This window comes from Morus notabilis, unplaced genomic scaffold, assembly GCF_000414095.1.
Source record: "Morus notabilis unplaced genomic scaffold, ASM41409v2 Scaffold1855, whole genome shotgun sequence".
Lineage (NCBI taxonomy): Eukaryota > Viridiplantae > Streptophyta > Magnoliopsida > Rosales > Moraceae > Morus > Morus notabilis.
Genome location: NW_010365510.1, coordinates 46884 through 54049, shown reverse-complemented (window position 1 = coordinate 54049; position 7166 = coordinate 46884).

The following is a 7166-nucleotide window of genomic DNA, read 5'->3' as shown; positions in this document are numbered from 1 at the left end:
CCATGAAGCAAAAAAAATTGGAAGGGGTAAAGATTAGTGTTTTTTTTTTTTTTACCTTGTGAAAATGTAAAGAGGAGAGAAGAGAAAAGGAAAGTGGTGAGAAGAAGAGTGAGCTTAGTGGACGCCATTGAAGAGGAACTGGAGCTTTGCTTCCTCCTCTGTCTCTGGTTCACCTACAGAACCTTACATTATCTTCCAAAGAAGGAAAAAAAAAGAGAACAATTTTTGTTTTCTCCGACTGCCCATTATTATTTATTTAATATATTTTAATTTTAAATATTATTACATGTTTTTAAAATTAAACTATCAAACACAATTTCAGTTTTTTTTTAAACTGAAATAAATCTCGAAATAAAACTACTAAACGCATTTTTAAAAATAATTTTAAAATAAAAATGAAAACGTTTTCATTTTCATACAAAAAATAAAATTATTTTGGAATGAATTTTAAACGCACCCAAAGTTGTTTTTAGGTTGTTTTTGATTTTGGCTATAAATTTTTTAAAAATTCTTTAAAAAATACTTAGTAGAAGATTTACTAAATATTAAAATCAATTTTTATCATAAGTGGAAATTGATTTTGGGAGAAAATCAATACCAAACTAAGCCTTAGTCGATATGCCACAACTTTGAAGATACCTGTTATTACTTTTGTACCACAATGCTTGTCATTAATTGCGCGTTCACTTCGTACACTAAACTTGAGTAGGCCCAACTCCAATTGAAATTTGGGCTGAAATTGGCGTTCACTTTGGGAATTAGAATTTGAAATTGGAATAATAATTCGAGTTAGGGAATATCACTCCCCCTTTAAACTCCCAACTACTCGAATTAATGTGTACAGTGTGGATTCTTTTTTCTGACATTTTTCTTCCCGTTGGTTTGCCTTTCTTCACGTTACTCTGCATCCACTCACGAGAAAGCTTCCACTCTGCAAAAAGCCAAGGTCCCCTCAAATCCGTGTCTCGTTCTTGGTGGTTCCTGAAAATTTCTTCTCTGGTCAAAAATACCCATCCCCAGTGAACATTTTGAAGAGAGCTTCATCCCCTTTCTTCACGTTTCTCTGCTTCATCACTCACGAGGAAGCTTCCACTCTGCAAAAAGCCAACAAAATCCGACAACCTCCGGCGTTCGTTCTTGGGTTCCTGAAAATTTCCATATTCTTCGATCAAAACCCATCCCCGGTGAACAAAATCCAGACAGCTGCATCCCCTCTTCTTCCCGTTGGACCTTTTTTCAGTTGTCGGCGGTCTTCCTCAGAGATTCAACACGGGAGAGATCGATGAATCGCGAATGGACCGGCGTCTTCCATTGGCTGTGATCTTGAGTCGATGTAGCGCCAAACACCGTTTCCGACCTCCGATACGTGCTTACTGGAACAGAGGATTCTGTTATCGGTGCCGGTATCCCTATCCACAGCGATGTCTAACACAGTCACGTGTGGCCGTTGTCGAAGCAAATCAACCGTTATCCTCGACCGGATCAAACACGGTAACGATGATCTACTCACCTAGTACATGAGAGATGCCATTCCGGTAGTAGAAATTGATCCACTTAATACGGATCAAGATGTGAATCAGAATCACAATCCTGATCGGGGGAACCCAACAACATCAAAACCGGCCGCACCGACGATAAATGCATATATTGAGGGATGAAATAGCTAATAGTATGTGGGTTGCATATGAAAACAACCGGCGTTGATAGATTAGTTTTTTTGTATTACTTGGTTGCCTTTATAATTGCCCTCCCCAAATGGTCAGATATGTGATATCCCGGAGTCCATTTGAAGCTAAACAAGGTATACATATACACACAAACACATTAATACACATTTATTTTCGCATATAGCATAGGTGAAATGTGTTTTGACTACTTAACATAGAGATTCGCTTGAAAATGACTTGGTTGAAGCAAGGCAAGCGGACAAGAACCTGGGCACTGAAGATTTTAGTAGGTTAGAATTCACAAGCTTCCATTATGCCTTATGAGTCATTTTTTTCCCTTTGTGAAAGTTATTAGTATCAACTTATATGCAAAGTTTTAGTTAAAATCTGTACTTAGTTTTTTCTTGCTTACAGATTGCTGACAATTGGCCGTCTAATGTGCATGAGTTACAGTGAAACATCCTTATCTCTGGAACATTGGCAGATGGTCAAGGAGCTGGAGAGGCTACGAAGAGAGAGGCTCAAGTGAAAATTCTAATTTGATTGTGATTTGTTATAATATAGACCCCAAGACTGATGATCAGAAATATGTCTAGTTCTTTTTTTTTTTTTTTTGGTCGCAAATGTGTCATCATTTGATAGCAAAGGCACCAGAAAGTTTAACAAACTTGTTCCACCAAAATCTTATCAAATGTGTCATCATTTGTGTCCCGTGTTGTTACTTGATTTTATTTGTTGCATTGTTTTGTGCCTCTGCATAAGCCGGTGGATGATTACTTACAACAGTTGTTGCATTGTTTTGTTACTTGCTATATAGACATGTTTATGCATCTTACACAGAAACAGAATTTTGAGCAAAAAACACGTCAAATACATTGCAAGACTATTAACATTGGCTTATGTAGGTCCAGAAGATGAATGTTCTTTATTTTTTAATATACATCCAATGCAATATTTTGTGTAGGTGGTGAGTTTAGATTTGTGCAAGTGAACACAAAACTCAAGTTTTAAATGTCATATCAATCTCCTACTAAACATTTAATTCAAATTTCACATTACAACTCTAATTCAAAACAACTCAAATCATTTTTCTCAACTCAAATCATAAAATTAGAGTTAGTGAAGTGAACACACACTTTCAGTACTTCCCTTTGCGATGTTCCCGCTTTCACAGCCTCATTGTAATACGATACAAATATTTCAATATGCACCTTCAAATCTCAATAGAACTTTTTTTTTTTCTTGATAATTAATTGAACTAAAGTTTTGGATAACAAAATCTCCTTGACTTATCTCCATTCAAATGAGAGCTCGTTTAGTTCATGAGATGAAATGAAATTAGATGGTTTGAATCAAAATTAAAATTTTGGTGAGAAAAAACAATATAGGAGAAGCATTTGAACATATAGTCTCCAATACGGTGGCTGGATGATTGTGCAGTGTACATGGTGTCTAATTTCTTCCCTCTTATTAAAAAAGACATTGACAAATCCCTATCTGTCTTATTCTTTGCACTCTCATTTCTTTTTCGTAATATATTTTCCACTCTTATCACAAGCAAATTAAATAATTGTTTTCTTCTAAGGAACACCTGCATAGCAAGGCAACATTTTTTCTTAAAAAAAAAAAGAAAGAAAATAATAATTAAAAAATCGAGAAAATCATATAAATGGTCTTTTTTTTACTGCTCTTTTTTTTTTTTATAAATAGCCGAACTTTTTTACTTTAACAAAATGGTCTTTTTTTTTTCAGTAATCAATCAATGATGACGGACGGTCAATAAGTGAATGACCTAATCATTATTATTTACAATAATTTATCATTAATAAAATCGATTAAAATTAATTAATTACTAATTGATTTTGACTAATTATTAACTAATATTGATTAATAATAAAAAAATCATTGAGTTAATCAGTGATCGACCGCTAATCAATCAGTGATTGACTACTTGGTTAAAAAAATAATTATTTTGCTAATTTTACAAAACTTCGGCTAGTTAAAAAAAAAAAAAAAAAAACCCTTAAAAAAGGGTCATTTGCCGATATATCCCCAAAAAAATCAATGTTTTATTGTAAAGAACACCTGCATGGGAAGTTTAAGTAACAAAAGTATGTCCGTAATAGTTTCAACACCACGAGTCTTTCGAGTTAAAGCACACTTAAACACCAAATTTTTTATTTCATTAACCAACGTAAGAACCTAAAAGGTCCTTAACTGTGTTACTAAGAACACTTCTGGTTGGAATAATGACATTTGTTTGTTCGATGAGCATTGCCCGACAGCGAGATGATGTTGAAACCACAAATGTTCAGCCTCCAAATCTTAAGAGTCCAAACTTCATGCAATTGAATTTGATAGGGTTCAAAATAAATAAATAAAAGAGCAAACATCATACACCTTTGCTGCTAGAAAAGATTAAAACAGAGCATCATAATTAAATAAATGACTAAGTAAAGGAACACAGACATGGCAAATGAGAAACCATTTTTATTTTTCAGAACATCAATTATTTTGAATCACTATCCATAGTCGAGGAAAATTTATAAAAAAAATGATGTTGAATAATTTCACGGTCAATAATTTTTTTTACCATCTAGATGCACTCTTTTTCAAATAAAAGACCAAATACACAATTTTCTACTTTTTTTTTTTTTTTTGCTTTTATCAATGAGAGTAAATTGTGTAAAGAAATTGCAAAGTTCAAAAGAACAACATAATTAGAATGATAGCAACATTAACAAGTGTTAAACATTTGCATAATATGTAAATATCGTAAACGTAACAACAAACTTATTAGTTATATAAATTTATAGCTCATAAAATTTACAAAACTTATTGGGTAATCTTATATTATCTTAACGAATATTATCTTATGCAGTGTATTCGTAGATCGATTAAGAATGAAGAGGTGTGTGATTCTCTTACAAACTTTTTTCAATCCTAATAAATTACTGTAGCGACTGAAAAATTATGGAGTCTCATATTAACGCAATTCTTTTTAATTTTATACATCTTTGTTTTTTGTTGGATTTCTATTATGAAGTTTCATATTAACGCGATTCTTTATAAATTTTTACGTTTTTGTTTTTTTGTTTGATTTCTTTCTGCGATTTTATTTATGTTTTTATGTAAACTTTGCATCTAATTCTTAACGCATTTTCAACAAAATATCACGTAGTTATGTACACCCCCATTTCTTGATAGCCCACTATCCATTACATACTTTGTGAACCATAAGTATATTACGTAATAAGTTTGAAAAAAATAGAAAATTTATCTTTAAAGGTATATGAGTCTAGACTTTTACTCCTTATTTTTAATAAATACTTTTTTATTAGTATAATTATTTTACTAAAAAGATTATGAATAAAAAATAAAGGGTAAAAATCATGACTCGTGTACTTTTAATAGGTATTTGTTAGTAAAATAGTTATTTTTTTAACCAAGTAGTTAATCACTGATTGATTAGCGGTCGATCACTGATTAACTCAATGATTTTTTTATTATTAATCAATATTAGTTAATAATTAGTCAAAATTAATTATTAATTAATTAATTTTAATCGATTTTATTAATGATAAATTATTGTAAATAATAATGAATAGGTCATTCACTTATTGACTGTCGGTCATCATTGATTGACTACTAAAAAAAAAAAGACCATTTTGTTGAAGTAAAAAAGTTCGGCTATTTATAAAAAAAAAAAAAGGCAATAAAAAAAAGGCCATTTATATGATTTTCTCGATTTTTTTAATTATTATTTTCTTTTTTTTTCAAAGAAAGAATGCTGCCTTGCTATGCAGGTGTTCCTTAGAAGAAAACAATTATTTAATTTGCTTGTGATAAGAGCGGAAAATATATTACGAAAAAGAAATGAGAGTGCAAAGAACAAGACAGATAGGGACTTGTCAATGTCTTTTTTAATAAGAGAGAAGAAATTAGACACCATGTACACTGCACAATCATCCAGCCACAGTATTGGAGACTATATGTTCAAATGCTTCTGCTATATTGTTTTTTCTCGAAAAATTTTAATTTTGATTCAAACCATCTAATTTCATCTCATCTCATGAACCAAACGAGCTCTCATTTGAGTGGAGATAAGTCAAGGAGATTGTTATCCAAAACTTTATTTCAATTAATTATCAAGAAAAAAAAAAAGTTCTATTGAGATTTGAGGGTGCATATTGAAATATTTGTATCGTATGACAATGAGGCTGCGAAAGCGGGAACATCGCAAAGGGAACTACTGAAAGTGTAGTAATTAATGACAAGCATTGTGGTACAAAAGTAATAACAGGTATCTTGAAAGTTGTGGCATATCGACTAAGGCTTAAGGCTTAGTTTGGTATTAATTTTCTCCTAAAATCAAACTTATGGTAAAAATTGATTTTAATGTTTAGTAAATCTTATACTAAGTATTTTTTGAAGAATTTTTAAAAAATTTACAGTCAAAATTAAAAACAACCTAAAAGTAACTTTGGGTGAGTTTGAAATTCGTTCTAAAATAATTTTATTTTTTATATGAAAATAAAAATAAAAACGTTTTCATTTTTATTTTGAAATTATTTTTGAAAATGCGTTTGGTAGTTTTATTCCGAGATTAATTTCAATTTAAAAAAAATTGAAATTGTGTTTGGTGGTTTAATTTTAAAAACATATAATAATATTTAAAATTAAAATATATTAAATAAATAATATTATTAAATATTTTTCACCCCAAATTCATGCTACTTTTCACTCCCCAGATTCAACCTTTTTACACATCTCTCTCTCTCTCTCTCTCTCTCTCTCTAAATCTGCAAAACAAAAACAGTCCCTACCAAATCCTTCGCCATTACTGCAAACTCCCTTCTCTCTCTCCCTCTCTCTCACAAACTGGGGAGTCCACGCTACTAACTACAATACAATGCCCACTACATTATCGTGGCTCCTGTCATTTTTAGTCTTATTGTCCTTCGAATCCATTGTCGTTTCCCCTTCTCCTCCGCGAAGGATCCTCCACCAGCCATACGTCCCCCTCGATTCCCTCCCTCCCTCGGAACCTCCGTTGCTGCCTCCCAGCCCTAACCCTAACCCCAAAAACGTTTACAGAAAAAATGAAAAGGAACCAAGGGAGGGCAGTCAGAGAAGAGGGAGAAGAACGAAGGGAGAAAATGAAGGGAGAAAGGAAAATGAAAACGGATTTAATCCATTTTCAAAAAAAAAAGTGAGCTTTTAGGAAAACGTTTTTATTTTTAATTTTGGTACGGATTCTTCCCAAACGTGTATTCTTTTCTCGTTTCAATTTTTTTCTTAGAAAACGTGAAAAACGTTTTCAAAAATGAAAACAAACGGCCCTTTTAATTTTTAAATTGTACGAAAATCAACATAATACAATTAATAAAATTTTTATAATACTTCTAATCAAATTTAAAATTTACAATCTTCTCAATTTAAAATTCAGACTCATAATATAATATAATAATATAATGTAATAATATAATAATAATATTG